The 20,774-nt window shown below is 44.9% G+C and overlaps 1 pseudogene; it reads left to right on the top strand.

The window, feature by feature from the left end:
* The first annotated feature begins 9,854 nt into the window (after window positions 1-9,854).
* Window positions 9,855-20,774, top strand: part of LOC128845954 (cytosolic phospholipase A2 gamma-like) — a 31,570-nt pseudogene continuing 20,650 nt past the window's right edge.

Below are 20,774 nucleotides of genomic sequence, written 5' to 3' on the forward strand. Positions count from 1 at the left end.
GAAGATGAACTCGGTCACTGCGGTCTGATTTCCTTAGTCCAATGGCTTGGCGTATTTCAATGGCAGAGGGAGTGAATGAAGGCACCCGCATCAGGGAAGACAAGGCATGAAAGTCATTTATTTACCTTCCTGATAAATGCAAAAATACATCCAACTGAGACTGAAAATTTAGGCAAAGTGCTTGCAAGCCAGCTAAGGAGGGTGGATGCTCAATTCCCATTAAAATTAATGGGATTTGGATAGCCAGAAAATGGAAGCCATACTATGGATTCATCTTCTAGGGCCTCCAACATTATGACCTAATTCAATCACAACTTATTAGTAGAGCTGGCTGGGAAATTATCTTTTTTTCCAGAAAAAAATAAAAATTGGAAGTCCTATATCCAGATATTTTTCAAGTTTCAGTTGCAAAAAAGAGAAAAATGATTTTAGTTTTTCACATTTTCTACACAATTGTGAATATTATCTGTATGTTCTACACCTCAGTCAAGGCCCCCAGATTGCTGGCTGCATTCCTGGCAGAGGACAGGACAATGTCCTTCAGGGACTGCATCACACAGTTATTTTCCCTCAGTGCTTTGGCTTGCATAGAGTGCTTCCCCCTTGCAGTCATGGCTTATGACCATTATCTAACCATATGCAACCCACTCAGTTATATGGTTATGATGAGCCTCAGGATCTGCCTTCAACTGATATCTGCCTCCTGGGTAACTGGTTTCTCAGCAACTGTTTTAGTAGAGAGGATGATTCCCCAGCTAAGCTTCTGTGGCCCCGATGAAATTAATAATTTCTTCTGGTGGAAATGATTATTCTGGTCTCCTGCTCCCTGGTATGCCTGGCCCCTTTTCTCCTCATTGTTGAGTCGTACATTCTTATCTTCTCGGCCATCCTGCGAACTGCCTCCTCTGACAGGAGGGAGACGGCCTTTTCCACCTGCACCTCTCACCTGCTGGTGGTGAGTCTGTATTATGGGAGCATCATTATCATGTACGTGATACCATCGGTGGAGTGGTCCCAGGCCTTCCATAAAGCTCTGTCTCTAATGTACACAGTCGTCACCCCAATGTTCAAACCCATCTTCTACAGTATGAGGAACAAAGAGATGAAATCGTGCTGCGGGAAAGTTGTGCTACAGAACTTAGGCATGATCTAGGCTGTTCATTTTGGAAGTAACTAAAGATGTTTGCTGCCCAACTCCCATTGGCAGGTCAGTGCCTAATTCCCTTAGGCCACGCTGAATAACTTAGCACAGATCTCAATAGAATTTGTTTATGTAAGTCACTTAGACACTATGATACAAACCCACACTGGGCAGGAAGAGGATAATGAGCTGCTGTGGGTTCAGTCACCTCTGTCTCACACCATTGACACCATATAAATACATGATTAGCCCACACCTTGAATACTGTGTGCAGTTCTGGTCTATAAAACCATGACTGGTGTGGAGAAAGTGAAAAAGGAAGTGTCATTTACCCATTCACATAATACAAGAACCAAGAATCACCCAATGAAATTAATAGGCAACAGGTTTAAAACAAACAAAAGGAAATATTTCTTCACACAATGTACAGTCAACCCGTGGAACTCATTGCCTGGGGATGGTGAGAAGGCCAAAACTGTAACTGGGTTCAAAAAAAGAATTAGATCATTTCATGGAAGATGCTGATGGAAAACAAGTGTTACTACATTTTGAAACTCTTACCACCATTAACCAATAGTGTGTAGATCATATAGACATCAAGTTGGGACAGAAAACTTTGTGCAAAAATAGCCAGCTGTGGTAAAGCAGCAGATTATGACACTGAGTGCAGCAGCAAGTGCTTAACCACAGTGTTGGCACATGTTTAAAATCTTAACTATAAAGATAACAAGAGCAAGGAAACCACAGAGAGACAGAGTGAGAGAGGGAGAAGATACTGCTTGAGAACAGCCAGCAAAACATTCTCCCCAGACGACCTGCAGACGACTGGCCATCGGAAGTGGGACACTGCCAATTCAGCATCACTTCTGATTGTATGTAATTGCAATTCGTGGTGCTTCTAGCTAACTGCAATAGAGATTTTTGTGTTAATAAAAGGTGCTGTGTGTTTGAACTGTGACCACCCTACTACAGTGAAATTCTTGGAAGGGTAACAAAGGATATGTCCATCAATGGCTATTAACCAAGATGGTCAGGGATGCAACCCCAAGCTCTGAGTGTCCCTAAACCTCTGTTTGCCAGAAGCTGGGAATGGGCTACAGGGGATGGATCACTTGATGATTTCCTGTTCTGTTCATTCCCTCTGAAGCACCAGGCATTGACCTCTGTCGGCAGACAGGATACTGGGCTAGGTGGACCATTGGTCTAACCCAAATCATTGGAACAGCTCTTCAAATGTTTTTATGTCCCACTACACCTGCAACAGGTGTCAGACTTAGAGGGAGGGGCTAACAGGGAAAAGACCAGCTCTACTGGGGGCTTGAAGTGGGGTGCAGATCTCCAGCTCTCACTCTATGAGAGAGATCTGGCTTGGAGCAGGAACTGACTATAGATGGGTTCTGGACAGTCCCTCCCTGGGAGAGGTGGGAATGACATAGGCAGAGCTAGCCTAAGGGAAAATGGCTAGCTTAGGGAGGTGGTGGAGTCTCCTTCCTTGGAGGTTTTTAAGGCCCGGCTTGACAAAGCCCTGGCTGGGATGATTTAGTTGGGAATTGGTCCTGCTTTGAGCAGGGGGTTGGACTAGATGACCTCTTGAGGTCCCTTCCAACCCTGATATTCTATGATTCTCCCTGGGTGAACTTGTACTTTTGTGTCCCTGGCCCCCGCGGTGCCCCCCCCATCACCCCTGGCCCCAGTGGACTCCCCGGGCTCCCTAACCCCCATCAACTATGGGCCCCACTGCCTCCCTCTCCCAGTGGTTAATTTGTATTGGAAGGGGTGCTGGTGTTCAGCCCCGGGACAAATTAAGCACTAGCTGGGCAGTTGGAGAGCGGCAGTTGATGGCCAGGTGCCCAGCTCTGAGGTGACACCGCCGTCGGCAGCAGCAGCACAGAAGTACGGGTGACATGGTATATGGTGTATTGCCACCCTCACTTCTATGCTGCAGCTGCGGCTCATGGTGCCTGGCGCTTGGCCTGCGGCTCAAGGCAGGCTCTGCACTGTCACACAGGGGCTGCATCTTGCTGGCAGATGCCCGGGCCATCTTGCTGGCAGATGCCCGGGCCTTCTAGCCTCTTCTGGCTCACCTGAGGTGCCGTTTCAGATTTTTTGCGGGGGCGGGGGGGGGCAATTTTCACCATGATTCCAGGGGCTACTTAGGCACCTGAAAACTCTAGGGGTTTTTTTGTGCAGAGAATAATTTAGAAATTACTTGAAAGGAGCACTGCATCTATATATATATATATATACGGAAACACCAATTAAAGTCATATTTTAAGTTTATCTGTAAGTTTAGAACAATCAGGAGATAATATAGCAAGCTATTTCCAATCCCAAGCCTTGAGGTAACAGTTCTGGAGCTTTATCACAGAGATCGGAAGCACAAGTTGTACACTATCTTTAGTAGAGATAAATAAAATAAAAGAAATCTGCTTAAAATCTACTTTCTTTCTCCAATAGACACACTCTGTGTTACTACCATTATCTACTCTATATTAGTCAATTATTTTTCACTCCACTAAAAATGTATTTACTTAATTTTAACATACAAAATTAAGTTTTTTTTCTCTTTTATTAAGAACGGATATTTATTTTTTCTAATTATTTTGGCATTTATTTACCAATTACAATCATGTATGTGATTTGCTAACATTTGAATCCATCATTCTGTTACTATCAGACTTGGAACCACATTTATTTTCATACAATTTTTAAGCTATTTTACAGATATAACTAAAAATACAATTTGAAAATAAGCGACCGTCATCTGCACAGTGTTGAAAGTTATGTGTTTAGCTATTTTTTTTTAAAACTGGCACTGCTAAGGTGAGTACAAGTTAAAGTTACTTTTAAAAGGATACTGTTCTTTGATTTTATCACTTTAAATCATGAATGACAAAGCACAATATGGTGATAACAGTAAAAATGATAATTATTATAGCCAGGACAGGTTAGGCATTTTAGAACTCACTACCCAAAGAAGTAAATTTAAGCATAAGAGAGAAACAAAACTATGAAATGCACAGACCAGTCAAAAAACTAAAATAATAATATTGTAACCCTTAATGAACTTTGAAAGAATAAAATTGCAGAAAATACATGTGTATTGCACATTTCATAGAATCTCAGAATCATAGCATTAGAAGGGACCGCAAGGGTCTTCTAACTCCCTGCCAAGAAGCAGGATTTGTTGTGTCTAAACCATCCAAGACAGATGGCTCTCCAGCCTTTCTTTGAAAATGTCCAATGAAGAAACGTTCACAACCTCCCTAGGCAGTTGGTTCTATTGTCCTATCATGCTCACAGTTCGGAGGCTTTTCCTGATATGTAATCTAAAGCTGCTGTGCTGTAGTTTGAACCCAATGCCTCTTGTCCTGCCCTCTGTGGCAAGAGAGAACAACTTTTCTCCATCTTTTTTATGGCAGCCTTACAAGTATCTGAAGACCATTATAATATCCTCCCCTTAATCTCCTCTTTTATAACTAAACACATCCAGTTCCTTCAGCCTTTGCTCATATGGCTGCATTCCATCTCTTTGATCTTCTTTGTTGCTCATCTCTGACTCCTTTCCAGTTTCTCTACATCCTTTCTATATACTTGTGGCCAAAATTGGATACAGTATTCCAGATGAGGTCTAGACAGCACCAACTAGAGCGTTACGATCGCCTACTGTGACTTAAACGCTATGCAACCTAAAACGGCATTTGCTATTTTTGCAATAGCATTGCATTGCTGACTCATGTTGAGGTTATGGTCCACCACAACTCCCACATCCTTCTCAGCAGTTCTGTTGCCAAGTCAGTGATCCCCTATTCTGTATTTGGTTTTTCTTCCATAAGTGTAGCATCTTAAATCTGCAAAACGAACAGGAGTACTTGTGACACCTTAAAGACTAATCAATTTATTTGAGCATAAGGTTTCGTGGGCTACAGCCGACTTCATCACATGCATAGAATGGAACATATAGTAAGAAGATATATATACATACAGAGAACATGATCTTCTTACTATAGGTTCCATTTGTAGCCCTAATGATTAATCTGCTTGTCTGTATAAATATATCTTTCTTATAAAATGAGTATTTGATGTATTGATGTATAGATTTTATATTAAAAGTAAGTTTAGCTGTAATGCAAGAGACCTACCTACAGGCTAAAACTCTGTATGTTAAGCTAATGCGTAGTTAACACCTTTTTGAAGACCCTTCCCAGGAAAAGTAAAATTAGACAAAAACACCCACGCAGATGTCTAGAGACTTTTACCTAAACCAATAGTAATATGGGGTGGAAAAGTGAGGGGTTTTGCCCACATTCTAACATATTTACCACAAGTGCGTACATACCTGTCATCTATACGCACATGCATACTAGCCTATGGGGTAAGTGTACCCTAACATTTCCATGGGGGAGGAATGAAATATGGGCATAAGAGAAAGGATTTCCAATTAAATACCCTATAAAAAGGCAGACAGCTCACCATTTAGACAGGCAATCTACCCACCTATCTGCTCCTGTCTACTCTTCATTGCCTCCACCTTTCAACTATGTATTGATACTACTCATCTTCCACATAGCTATTAACTATTGATAGGTCGTTCTTCATTCTTTTCAAGACTGTAAGTTAAAAAGGGATTTAATCTCATGTATATTTTATTTAGATAAGGCATATAGAGTTAATTTCGAAAGCAAGTAACTTTGCAGTAGCTTCCTCTACCAGAGGTGTGAAAATCTCCCAAGGTGTTGCCAACACCAGATTATTATCAAAACAGGGTGTGAGTATTAATCCATTTTGAAGTTTATAATTTTATATTCTCTTAAAGAACTGTGATACAAGTGTAACTCTGTGATACAAGTGTAACTCCGTAATTCTAACTGTTTTACCATTTACTTACTATCTTCATTGATTTTAATAAAAGTCTTTATGACTACATCTGTCTCTGTGTAAAACTTCCTGTCACAACCCCGAAATTCATTTTATAAACTGTGTGAAGCCTGATTCAGGACGAACTTTATCTTCTGATGAAACAAATTGGTGGGCTGAAACCCATACTAATTAATATTCACAATAATCATTATTAAAATTAATAAACTTATTAGTTAATTAATTAAATTTAAATTAAGTGGATAAATTAAATCAACACTACTAACACACCCCAAATCAGACTACATGTTCTATGCATCTGATTAAGTGGGCTGTAGCCCACAAAAGCTTATGCTCAAATAAATTGGTTAGTCTCTAAGTACTCCTGTTCTTTTTGCGGATACAGACTAACACGGCTGCGACTCTGAAACCCATCTTAAATCTGTCTTTGTTGATTTTCATTTTGTTGTCTATAACGCAGTTCTCCAATTTATCAAGATCCCTTTGAATTTTAGCTCTATCCTCCAAAGTGTGGCAATCCCTCCAGCTTTGTGTTATCTGCAAACTTGATCAGTGTTCTCTCTATACCTACATCCAGGTCATTAATAAAGATGTTAAACAACTCTGGACCCAGAACAGATCCCTTTGAAAACACACTTGAGACCTTCCTCCAATCTGACATCATTCCATTAATACCAACAATAGTATTTGTTTGTGGTTGTTTAACCAATTATGTATCTGCTTAATGGTAGGTCCACCGAGCCCACATGTCTCCAGCTTACTTATCTAAATATCATGTGGGACTGTGTCAAAAGCCTTGCTGAAGTCCAGGTATATTATGTCCACTGCATTCCCCCTATCCACCAAATCAGTTATCCGGTCAAAGAAGGAAATCAAGCTGGTTTGGCATGACTGGTTCTTGGTAAATCCATGCTGGCTGCTCGTGCTCACACCTTCATCCTCCAGGTATCCACAAATTGAATGTTTTATGCATTGCTCTAGGAACATCCCAGGTACTGAGGTCAGTGTGGCTGGTCTATAGTACCCCAGCTCCTCCTTTTTCCCCCTTTTAAAAGATGGGCACTACGTTAGCCCTTCTCCAGTCTTCCAGGACCTCCCCGTCATCCATGAGTTTGTAAATATTTTTGCTAGTGGCTCTGAGATTTCTTCAGCTAATTCCTTTTTAATAGCATTCAGCCTCGCTGATTTGAATTAATTCAAATTGGTCACAAAATCTGTGATGTGTTCTTTACTTACCTCAATCTGTATCACTTCCCCTTTATTGTCTATGGGAACTTCGGTAGTCATCTGGTCACATGTTATTTTTTGTGAGAAGACTGAAGCAAAGTAGGCATTGAGCAACTCTGCCTTCCTATCATCTTCCATTACCAGCTCACCGCCTCCATTGAGCAGAGGACCAACAGCATCCTTGATCTTTCTTTTTTGTCTGACATATTTGAAGAACCCCTTCCTGTTATCTCCAACATTCCTTGCCAGCTGTAACTCATTCTTTGCCTTGACTTTCCTGATTTTGTCCCTACACACTCATGCTATTCCCATGTAGACTTCCTTGGTGACATGCCCCTTCTTCCATTTCCAGTATGTATCCCTTTGGGATTTTAGATAAACAAAATGTTCTTATTCAGCCACATTGACCTCCTGTGGCTCTTCTTATCTTTCCTCTCCATCAGAATAGCTTGATGCTGAGCCTCTAGTATTACATCTTTTAGGAACTGCCAGCCCCCCTCGATTCCTTTTCTTCATAATTGGCTTCCATGGGACTTTGCCTACAATTTCTCTGAGTTGGTGAAATCCACCTTTCTGAATTCCAGTGTCCTTGTTTTGCTCTTCTCATGCCCTCCTTTCCATAGGATCTTGAATTCTATCAGATCATGATCAGTTCCTCCCAAGTTCCCAACCACCTTCACGTTCGCAACTGATTCATCCCTGTTGGTCAAAACCAGATCCAAAATAGATGACACCTTAGTTGTTTCTTTAACTCTCTGAATCAGAAAGCTGTCCCCTCCACACACTAAGAATTTGCAGGATGTATTATGTTTTGTTACAATAGTCTTCCAACAGATCTCAGGGAAGTTAAAATCCCCCATTAATACTAGCTCATGTATGTTAACTAATCATATTACCTACTTGTGGAATGATTCATCGTGCACAGGTGTCAAGTGCTAGGTCGCAACACCACTTTCTGAAATTAGGCCAGGCTGCCCCTTCATCTGTACAGAAGTGTGGCTGAATCAAATTTCAATAGCATTGTACCCAGGCCACCAGAACAGCTGTACTGATTTACTACTGGACCATTGCTTAAACGTAGCTGGGCCATGCACCTTCCCCAACCCTGTGGACTATGCAACATTGAGCAAGTGCAAAAACTTGGGTGGGGGGATGGTGATGCAAGTGAAAAACTTTGGGTGGGGGGGTCACCTTCCCCATTCCCCCCAGTTGGCACCACTGGCCCAAATCCCAGATTTAGACCTCACTGAGATTCATAAACCTCCTGCTCAGCTGCCGCTGAATCCGTGAGGCACCTAAACTCACACAGCACCTACATTTTTGTAGCAAAAATTCCCTTAGTGCATATGTTTCTGCCTCTGGGCATGTGCACAGTTACTGCACTCTGGGTGTCAGATGCCTATCCCCCAGAGTGATGCAAAACCCAGTGGAAGACAGGTGTTCCTCTGCTTAACTCACGTGCAGGGCAAAATCCAGCAGGTGCACTCTGAGCTTGCTGAACTCCACACAAAATATCCCCTGGTGGGAGGAACTCAACTGACTCCCTTCACACTTTTAGTCCAGTGGTTCAGGGAGTCACCTGGGATGTGAGAGAGCTCTGTTTAAGTATCCACTCTGCCTGAGGGAGAAGGGATTTGCACAGGGCTCTGCTACCTCTTGCATGAGTGTCCTAACCACTATAGCATGGACTGATCTGGGGGCTCCTCAATCTCGCCTGTTGAAGCTGTTCCACTTTGGATAAAGTGAGGAGGCGGGGAAAGGAGAGTGAGAGAGAATAACTCTATAGCCTGGTGGTTTGAACATGCACCGCCTGCTTCAACAACCAGCTCTAGCAGTTTCCCATGCACTGTGGCTGCCATTGCTTGCTCATTATGACTTGCAGTCCTGTATCATTGGGTTAATAACCATACAAGAGCTACCATGATAGATAACGGAGTGGCCAACCCCTACTCAGCATGATCTATACTGTGACTCAGTAGCTACTTGAGTCTATGTGAGAACATTGCATAAGTGCATCCTGACTTCTGTTAACCTGCAACTGCACTGTCCCCAGCCAGCAGACATTGATGAATCTGAGAGTCTGCTTTTCCAACGGCATCTCTTGGAAGGCATCTTAACAACAACAACTGTTTCCATCTTTGGCTATAACTAACTGTATTGGAAGGGCAGGTTGGGGAACCTGAGCCATCATGACTTTTGGCTGTAGCAGGAGAGAAATGTTATTACTAGGGTTTGCCTTTTGTTTTGTTTGTTTAAATCTGAACCTGATACAACACCAACTATATTCCATCTCTTCTTATTTATATTTGGAAAGTGGAACCTCTGAACCACCAAGCTCCATGTTAGCTTATTTTCTTTTACATTTCCAGGCTGAGATTCAATAGGATTTAGGCTCTTAACTCCCTTAGACTCCTTTGCAATTCCCACTCGATATCCCAATGGGGCTATACTAAATGTTCCTTTTCTCTGAAACAGATACAGGAAGAAGAAAACAGCTGTTAGAGGTTGACTTGGTCCGCCCATCTGGGTGCTCCCTTAAGAGTCCATTTGCCACTGAAGGAAGAATTCCTCATCACCAGGAGCTGTACGGGGAAATCTGGGAGAAGCTATGGAGAGGTCTCAATTGAGAAAGGTAATTTCTTTGTCATACAGAACCTTGTTTTGTTTGACCCAAAGTAGATTTCTTTCAGTTTAATAAAGCTTGTCGCAATTTTTGGATTCGATTTGACCCAAACTGATTGTTTTCCCCCCAATTTCTCAGAACTTCCAGTGAGCCAAAAATATCAGTCATTCACCCAGCTCTACCTCTGACTTTGGCTGAGGTTTCTAGGTACATCCACCATACACATATAAAGAGTGACTTCTGGGTAACCTCTGAGGGACTGGTGTTATCTGCACCCATGTTGGTGTCACTATACATAGCTACCAGGTAACTCGGGAGAGTGGAAGGCCATAAGTGTCAATGAAGCTCTCTTGCTCTGGGTCTAAGTGAGCCACAGTAACTCCATCTTCTGAACTTTAACCAACCTGAAACGCTGACAGCCTAAAAAGCAAAGCAAAGCCTGTAACACAGACGGCTGCAGTATCGCTCACACTAGCAAACGCTATAGTGATAAGAACGGGGGAAAGGAGGAGGGGGAAGTTCACATGCTGTCATAACTATAAAGGGAAGGGTAACAGCTGTCCTGTGTACAGTACTCTAAAATACCTCCTGGCCAGATACTGATTTTACAGAGATGATTTTTACCTTTTTTCTTTAATTAAAAGCCTTCTTTTTAAGAACCTGATTGATTTTTTCCTTGTTTTTAGATCCAAGGGGGTTGAAATTGTATTCACCAGGAGTTGGTGGAAGGAAGGAGGGGGGATGGTTCATTTCTCCCTGCTTTAAGATCCAAGGGGTTTGGATCTGTATTCACCAGGGAATTGGTGAAAGGTTTCTCAAGGCTTCCCAGGGAAGTGAATCCACTTGGGAATGGTGGCAGTGGACCAGATCTAAGCTGGTAGTTAAGCTTAGAAGTTTTCATGCAGGCCCCCATATTTGAACCCTAAAGTTCAGAGTGGGGAAGCAGCCTTGACACGTGCGTCTAAGCTTACAAGGCCACAGATAAACAGATGAACAAGAGCTTTTCTCACATACCAATGTGGTGCCTATTGTAACTGTTGTCTGGGAGGGAGGGGTAGGGGTAAAATCAAAGAAAGACTTGCACACAAACAGCCTGGAGTATAAAATGGGAAAATTGTTTGTATTTGTTGCACTTCTGATTTGAGACATGCTGGTCTCCTGAGTGCCTTTTCGAGATCTTGAATAAAATTGGATTGTTTCTCCACCTCGGTGTGTTCATTAGTGCGTAGTACACCGGGCAACAAACCCTGTTGGCCCCTCGGGGCCCTTTGGGCCGGCAACAGTTTTGGCGCCCAACATGGGGCTCCAGGCTGAAATTTAGCCCTGCCTGGATCCCTCCTTGTGGCTGACGGATTACGACAACGACCAACGCCCAGAGCTCACCGGTGACTTCATCGGGGGCCTTGGCGGAGACGTGGTTTGATCAACCCCGGAGGGCACAACGGTGCAACGCACACGGACAGTGGAGAAGCAGCTGTGGGCGACGGAGCAGAACCAGACCCTTGGATAAGGTAGGAACAGTCCAGTAGGGACTTTACCTGTTTGGACCTGGGGATGCCCAATGTCTCCCTAGAGTATGGGGCAGGGACAGAGTACAGCCGGCGGGGCACAGTGTACGCCCTTAGAATTCATCCTAGCAAATTGGGATGTGTTTGGGTCAGATTTGATGCTTAGAAGTAAATTAAAAAGATTCTGTACAGTTGAATGGCCTCAATACCAGCTGGAGTGCCAGGAAAGGTGGCCACCAGAAGGATCACTTAATTTCAACACAATCCTTCAATTACTTTTGTTTTGTCAGCGAACTGGTAAATGGAATGAACATCTCTATGCATATGCATTTATGGTATTAAGAAATAGGACTGATATTTTGCACAAGTGCCATTTGACTCCAACAGACTCGGTAGTATCTGTTGCTAAACCCCAGAACCCTCCCACAGTTGTAATGCCAGAATTGGTGTCCCCTTCGACTCCTCCACCCCCACAGGCTCCAGAGAGTACCCCCTTGGTGGGATTGTATCTGTTGATTACTGAGAATGTGGTAGCCCATCCAGGAACTCAGGATCGTGCAGCCCAGATTGTGCCTGTGTACTCTCATGTTCTTTTTAACCCAGTGGACATAGCTGCCTTTAAGGCACAGGCAGGTGAATTCTCTACAAATCCAAGTAGGTTTATTTCAATCTTTGAAGGGTGTCTGGCTAGTTGTAAGCCTGACTGGGATGATTGCAATATACTTATGAGAACCTTGTTGTCTGAGATGAAGTGGAATCAAGTTATAGCTAAGGCTAAGGAGGAAGCACAGAGAAGGCATAATGAGGAAAGAGAAGGCAAGCCCTTGCCTCAGGTCGCTGTTCCCCTAGTGGACCCCCAATGGAATCCGAATGAGAAGGAGGGTTGGAAGCTGCTTAACTCCTATAAGGAACTGCTTATACATGGCCTCCAGCACTCAGCTATCCGACATAACAATTGAGCAAAGCCTTATGAGCTAATCCAGGAAGCAAATGAAAGTCCAGTGGCTTTTCTGCAGCATATTCGGGATACCATCAGGCAAACTACCAGTGCAGACCCAGATGATCAGGCAATTGAGGCAATTATAAAGGGTATCTTTACCAGCCGTGCGGCCCCTGATATTAAAAGGAAATTGCAGAAAAAGGAGGATTTAATGGGAAAGTCTATGGCTCAGATTTTGGAGACTGCAAATAGGGCTTATACCCTTAGAGAGGGAGAGAAGGAAAAAAGGCAAGTGAAAATGATGGTAGCAGCGGTGCAGGCCGGTGGCAGAGGAAGGTCACAGAAAGGCGGAAGGGGCCAGGGAATGAGAGGTCATAGATGTGGGCGCCCTGGTCCCCAGGAAAGGCGTCTGGGTCGCAACCAGTGTGCCATATGCCGGAAGGAGGGACATTGGAAAAATGAGTGCCCTGAAAGGGAAGGTACCCCTATGATGGCAGCGGAGGATCAAGACTAGGGATGTCAGGGGAGACGGACCATCCTGCCCCCGGAACCCCGAGTAAAAATGAGGGTGGGAAATTCAGAAATAGACTTTTTAGTAGATTCTGGAGCAGCACGGACAGCTGTAAATCAACCCCTTCAGCTGCCAGTGGCAGACTCCCTCACAGTGGTGGGTGCCACAGGGAAAGTAACTACGTGCCCAGTGTATGCCCCAGCGGAATGTGCCTTGGGAAACAGAACTGTATCACTGGTTTACCTCCCTGATTGTCCAACACCACTACTAGGACGGGACCTGCTTTGTCATTTAGGTGCCACCCTGCATTTCACCCAAGATGATATAACTCTCACCTTAACCCCTGAGAATGCTTGAATAATGACCCTTGCAGTTGTGGGAACTATGCAAGCCCCAGAGTGGAGTCAGTGGGAGGACCAAGTGTATCTCCTTGTCTGGGCATCAGGGGTCCCAGGGAAAGCAACCCATCAAATCCCTATTCATATTCAGCTCTTCCCAGGAAAAAGCCCAGTGCGAATCAAACAGTATCCGATTAAGAAGGAAGCCAGAGAGGGACTGCAAGAGACTATAGATTGGTTCCTAGAGTACAGTGTACTATGAGAATGCCAGTCAGTGTGGAACAACCCCATTCTGCCCGTACAAAAGCCCAATAGCATGTATCGGCTGGTACAGGACCTTAGGGCAGTTAATGAGCGGGTTAAGACTCTGCACCCCCTGGTTCCAAATTCATATACACTGTTGGCCTCTATAGGGGAGCAATATACCCATTTCTCGGTCCTAGATTTAAAAGATGCTTTTTTCACAATTCCAGTCGACACCCAATCTCAAGAGATATTCTCCTTTGAGTGGGAGGACAAACGAAGGGTTAAGAAGCAGCTTTGCTGAACAGTATTGGCCCAGGGATTTAAAAATTCCCCCACTCTGTTCGGTCAGGCTCTGGCTGGAGACTTGGAGGAGTGGAATAATTCAGACAGAGTCCTACTCCTGCAATATGTAGATGATTTACTAATTGCTGCTGTGGGTCTGATCCCTTGTCTCAATACCACTGTGAGTCTCCTGAACTTTATTGGACTCTGAGGACACAGGGTAGCTCGAAGCAAGGCTCAAATTGCTCTTTCAGAAGTACAGTATCTGGGATTTCACATAAGGCAGGGAGAGAGACAGCTCTCAAATGAAAGAAAGGAGGCTATCTGCCAATTTCCTATCCCTAGCAACCATAAACGGCCCAGAGCATTTCTGGGCATGGCAGGCTTTTGCAGAATATGGATCCCAGAATTTGGACTGTGGGCTAAACCTCTGTATGAATGTGTTAAGGGAGCGGATCATGACCCCTTTCACTGGTCCCCAGAAGCGGACAGAGCATTTAAAATCTTGAAAAGGAAATTGATGGAAGCCCCAGTCCTAGGTCTGCCGGATCTCTCTAAGCCGTTCCAACTGTATGTGCATGAAAGGAGAGGGGTAGCTCTGGGAGTGCTTACTCAGCTATTAGGTGCCTGGAAACGTCCCGTAGCCTACTTTTCTAAACAACTGGATTGAGTTTCAAAGGGGTGGCCATCATGCTTGCGAGCAGTCGCAGCCACTGCTCTAGTGCTTGGGGAAGCTGAAAAACTGACACTGGGAGGAACTGTGCAAGTGTATATTCCCCATATGGTCCAAACCCTGTTGGATACTAAGGGTGGTCTCTGGCTCACACAGGCTCAGGTTGCTCGGTACCAGGCAAAACTGTTAGAGAACCCTGAAGTTACCCTGCAAACCTGTCCCTCCCTTAATCCAGCTACCCTGCTACCAGAAACAGAAAAGCAGGAACATGACTGTCTGGAAATCATAGATGTCCAATATTCCAGCCGCCCAGATTTAGAAGATCAACCACTCCCAAATGCTGACTTGGAATGGTATACTGATGGCAGTAGTGCTGTTATAGATGGGCAAAGGAGGGCTGGTTATGCTGTTGTGTCTCTCCAAGATACCATGGAAGCTAAGAGTTTACCTGCTGAGACATCTGCCCAGCTTGCTGAACTAGTGGCCCTAACTCATGCACTCAAACTGGCAAAAGACAAACGGGTCAATATCTTTACTGACTCAAAGTATGCTTTTGGGATATTGCATGCTCACGCTGGTCTGTGGAAGCAAAGGGGGATGCTAACAGCCCAAGGCTCCCCAGTCAAGCATGGGTCTCAAATTCTCTGGCTTTTAGAACTCCCCTCAGCAGTAGCAGTGGTGCATTGCAGAGACCATCAAAAGGAAGATCAATATGTAACCAAGGGCAATGCCAGAGCAGACAGGGAAGACAAGTGTGCTGCTACCCTGAAATCACCAACAGAGGAGAGTGCCCAAATGCATGCCCTCATCCCATCAGTAGGTGAGCTTGCAGCCCCTCAGTACTCCCATGATGACAGAAACCTGGCTGACAGTCTCGGTCTCCAGGAAAAGGAGGGATGGCTTTATTCCACGGCGGGAAAAATCCTCCTGCCCAAGGACCTAATCTGACCAGTGTTGCAGAAACTGCATCAAACCACCCACGCAGGCAGAGAGGCTCTTACCCAGCTTATGAATAAATATTTTCTAACCTCTAGACTTAAACCCCTAGCATCACAGGTACAGGCTGAATGTTTAATCTGCCAAAAGAATAACCCTCGACCAGGAGTAGCAGTGTTGCCAGCCACCTTGGAACCTACCCCAGGCCCAGGATTGGTGTGGCAAATAGACTTCACTGAGTTTCCCCGGACCCAAGGGTACAGGTACCTCCTCGTCTTAGTGGATCGATTCAGTGGATGGCCTGAAGCCTTCCCATGTCCTAACAACACTGCAAAACCTGTGGCTCTTAAGTTTGTCAAGGAGATCATTCCTCACTTCGGCCTTCCCCAGTGGATGGAATCTGATAACGAAACACACTTCACATCTCAAGTTGTTCAAAAGATACCAAGTGCCTTGCAAATCCCCTGGAAGCTCCACACACCATGGCGACCACAAGCCAGTGGAGTGCACAAATCAGACACTCAAGCGACACCTCTCAAAGGTCTGTCAGGACCCCTCTCTTAGGTGGCCTGATGCTTTGCCCCTTGTGTTACTCCGCATTCGTGCTCTCCCCAAGGGCAGGTTAGGGCTTATTCCCTTTGAGATTATGTTTGGAAGGGCATGGCCTATGAATGGTACCCCAGTTCTGGCAGGGGAGTGGGAAATGGGGTGTGGTTTCTTGTCTCAGTACATGTGCTCTCTGTCTGCTGTTCTTTCTTCTCTTCACAGATACACCAAAGAGTCACAGCCTCTTCTTCTGGATACCCCGGTCCACTCCTTGCAGCCAGGCGATTCTGTACTCCTGTGGACCTGAAAGGATGAGCCTTTCCAAGAGAAGTGGAAGGGACCCCACACTGTCCTGCTTGTTACCCACACAGTGGCAAAGGTCGAAGGACACAAGAACTGGATTCATCACTCTCGACTGAAAGCAGTACCCACTCCTGAACAGTGGACTGTCCAACCTGCTGAGAAAGCTTCTAGAGATGATTTGGGACTTAAGCTGTTATTCAAAAGACAGTAAGGGTCACTGGGAATGCCTAGTGATCTCTCTAAACAGCCACAGCACTCTCCCCACGAGAACCCGGAGCATTGGTTTTGTCTATTCACAGAAGGCCGACCTAACCTATGGTCCTGGTCTTTTTATTTTTTTATTTGTTTGGTGTCAATAATTTTTATCTTCTGGGCAATTGGGTTGTTGTAATCACAATATGGGTTCAGGTTTAGGGTCTCTCACAACATTCCTTTTTGTCACAGAAGCACTCTTTCTGTTACATACTGTTTCACCCACATCACATGCAGGATGGGAAGCCATCCCTGCAGACATGGCTACCAATACCTATGAGGCCCTAAAAATTGCCTTTGCCCGTGAGTTCAATCTCTCCAGCTGTTGGATATGTGCCCAGACTCCCCACCATTCGGCTGGATTGCCCTGGAGAGTAGTTCCCCAAAATTGGTCAGACTTTTGTCAAAGGTGGATGGTTACCAGCAGCAGCACCTCTGACATTTTAAGTTTATGATCTAACTGTACTGCGGAAGCGCCGTATGGCCTACACAATGGCTCTTGGAATTCCCACTATAGTAGCACTCGTAAGCCCCAGCCCATTCGTTTACGATCTCCACCCACTGGTCTCATATGTTATCAGCAAGCCAGTAACAACAAGTAATCATACCTGGTTTGCCGGCATTAGTACATGTAGATATTATATTGCTCCTGGTATAAGTCTCACTGTTCCTGTACTAAATGCCACCGGTTGGCAAACCGGCGCTGCATTCTTTGCCCTTTCCCCACAAGCCACCCTACAGGACCTACAAGGTAACAATGGAAAGGCTAATTATGGTGAAGCATTTTGGGTTTGTGGTACTAGTGCCTACAGATGGCTTCCTCATGGTTGGCATGGTAGCTGTTATAAAGGCTATCTCGTTCCTCCCCTCCGTGTTCTAACCCAGGCTCTCTCAGGTCGCCCCAGATATTACCAGTCCCTAAGAGCTACCATTGAACCCATCGGTGAAGGAGACAGGTTTGGGATGATATTCCTCCCTACTTATGGGGCGGAATGGCTAGCCCAACTCTACAGGAGACTGTCTAAATTTCTCACCCAGTTTGCCAATGATACCCTAGCCATAGAAAAAGGCATAAGCTCCGACCTGTACCAGCTTCGATTGCTGGCTCTGCAAAACTGCCAGGCCCTAGATTATGTGTTAGCCTCACAGGGCAGGGTCTGTGCCCTTATTGAAGAAGAGTGTTGTACCTATGTCCCAGAGTTTTCATAGGATATTAACAAGCACATCTTGTCAGCTGAACAGGCCTTGAACCAGTGGAAGACCCAGGAAGGAGAGCCCACTATTCTTGATTCCCTTTAGGGTTCGTTACCTAGTCTAGGGGGACTAGGGGGAGGCATTATATGTTAGCATTTTGCTCACAGGTGTTGTGATATGTTTTGTTCTTTTTCTTTTGCTCGCTTGTGGTAAAGTGCTCATACATAAGATTTGTATCTCCCATACCTCAGAAGTTCCCTTATACCCTCTCATTGATGATCCTAATTGCATGGAGCTTAATTGCATTTTGTCTTTAGAGTATGAGAAAACTCTGCCAAAGGTTTGTTGAGTGTTCTCAAAGGAGGGAATTGTTGGCATCACTAGACATAGCTACCAGGTAACTCGGGAGAGTGGAAGACCATAAGTGTCAATGAAGTTCTCTTGCTCTGGGTCTAAGTGAGCCACAGTAACTCCATCTTGTGAACTTTAACCAACCTGAAATGCTGACAGCCTAAAAAGCAAAGCAAAGCCTGTAACACAGATGGCTGCAGTATCGCTCACACTAGCAAACGCTGTAGTGATAAGAACGGGGGAAAGGGAGAGGGGGAAGTTCACACGCGTCAAAGCTTACAAGGCCACAGATAAACAGATGAACAAGAGCTTTTCTCACATACCAATGTAGTGCCTATTGTAACTGTTGTTTGGGAGGGAGGGATAGGGGTAAAATCAAACAAAGACTTGCACACAAACAGCCTGGAGTATAAAATGGGAAACTTGTTTGTATTTGTTGTGCTTCTGATTTGAGACATGCTGGTCTCCTGAGTGCCTTTTCGAGATCTCGAATAAACTTGGATTGTTTCTCCACCTTGGTGTGTTCATTAGTGCGAAGCACGCCGAGCAACGAACCCTGTTGCCCCCTTGGGGCCCTTTGGGCCGGCAACACCCAGACCCCACATCTCCACTTCCTGGCAGCCTTTGGAGAGATGAGGTATTTTATTGGCATTTTATTTTTGGAAGGATGATGGATGTGTCCGGCTTTCCCATGAGCTCTCGGAGTGTGAAAAAGAAGCCACTGGGAACAGAAAGGCAAAAGTCCTGGAGTGCCTCAAGAGCCTTAACATTGCCTGTGCTGAGGTAGGGGCTCCATCATGCCCATAGCGCTAAGGAGAACAGTCTAGCATGTTAGCCCCGTGGATGGTGACTGAGATGCCTGGTACAGTGGGAGGAAACACCTCCAAAATCCTGCCCCATGGAGATATTCCCCTTGAAATACAACATTCCCAAAGCACCAGGGGGAACCAATGGCCACAGACATACAAACCTAATGACTTTTGGCAGGGCTCAAACTTGGGGGTCTTCAGTTCTAAAAGCACAAGCTCCTACCCCTTCGGCTAAAGGAGCAACACCCTTAGAATGCAGTAAGTGACTTGCTGGGGCTAATATTTAGAGGGCTCCATGCTCACATGAATTCAGTCAGTGCTTACTATAGCCCCTTTACAGCACAGAACAGAGGGGAAGGGGACATTAGAGCCATCACCATAGTGCACAGATTGCATTAAAGTAGTGGTTCTCAACCCACAACCCACATAACACATAGAGAGCAGCATATGTGGCCCACAATGGTAAATAGGTTGAGAAGCAATACCTTATACAGATAGAGAATTGAGTGAGCTATTGATACTTGTCTGACTTAGTATTAATCTCAGTAATGAATAGTGACTGTGTAATCCTTTCTACATGTATCACAGCCCCATCTGCTGGTTGAACTGCACAGAAGTTAAAAGCCAACCACTGCTGCCCACCCTTTGTGGTTACTCTGTTAACTGGCATGGTGGAGACATGTGAGGAATATCCCAGGATTGTTACCCATCGTTGAAAAGTGATGGTCCTTGGAAGGATGCAAACTCCCGTGGATCTGACATATTTGGGAACATGTGCCCTCTGAGGGCTTTGCAAATGTCGCCCTAACACTCTTCCACTGCTTCCTCCTCACAATATTCTTTCTTCAGCAGTAGGGAGAGTGACCTGGGTTTTGTGGTGCTCAAAATCATTTCTTGAGCAGCTGCATTCATACATTATTTTTGGACACAAAGAATAGTCCTTCTACATTACACACATTTGTTCAAACAAACAAACTCACTCCCGTGAATCGTGGAGAGTAAGGGCATGAACATAGAGCACAGTAAAGAGCACTAGTAAGTTTGAGCCATATTTCAAGTCCAACGGAAATCAAAGTGAGTTAGGCACCTAACTTGCTTAGGTGCTTTTGAAATGCCCTCTAGGCCCTTACCTGAATCCCTTTGAAAATTCTGGTCCTGGTCTGTTGGTTGGTGCATACGATTTTAAGCACAAAGGCCCAGAGTTTCAAAGAGCCCCAAGGGCTACTGGGCTACCACTGTATGATTATGGCTGAAAATGCAGATAAGATGCATTTGCTCTTGGCTCAGGATGGGGATCAGGTCATTGGGCACCCAATAAGGAATGCTTCCTAACATCAGGCAAACAAATCTGGGAACTTGAGGCTTTATCTGTGAATTTCTTGAAAGGATCTGTACCAATAGTTGAAAAGTAGAGATCACTCAGCATTCCTAGTTCACTTGTCATTCGCTCTTTTCCCTCCTCCAGGATAACATGCCCAATATTGTCCTGGGATCAGGTGGAGGTCTGCGGGCCATGATAGCCCTTCAGGGAACCTTAGTGGAGCTGAAGAAGCAGGGCCTGTTGGACACTGTCATGTACCTGTGTGGGGTATCGGGTTCCACCTGGTAGGTGCATGTCAGTAGAAGTGAGAATGAGCCAGTTTTCCTGCACAGAGTTGGTGGTCACTGGGGCTTTCTTATTATCAATTAGCTCTGTACATTTTCAAGGCATTATGAGTGAGATTTTCAAAAGCACCTAGGTGTGTGTCTACCCTACAAGTGATGCTTACAGCAATCAGGGAGACAGGAGATAGGGTTTCAAAACTGGGGACAGTGAGAATAGGGCAACGTATGGGGGTTCTTAAGGTTTTGCGGTTCATTGGGGTTTATAAAGAGATGGAGAATACACAGAGGGAAGGAGAGGGAAGAGTCAAACGGGGCCCCAGTATTGGGGCTTGGGAGGAAGGAAGAACAGTGGAGTTATCCACAGAGAAAGAGATGGGAAAGGAAAATCTTCTGACACTTCTAGCTGATCAA

Source organism: Malaclemys terrapin, chromosome 12, assembly GCF_027887155.1.
Source record: "Malaclemys terrapin pileata isolate rMalTer1 chromosome 12, rMalTer1.hap1, whole genome shotgun sequence".
NCBI classification, from domain to species: domain Eukaryota; kingdom Metazoa; phylum Chordata; order Testudines; family Emydidae; genus Malaclemys; species Malaclemys terrapin.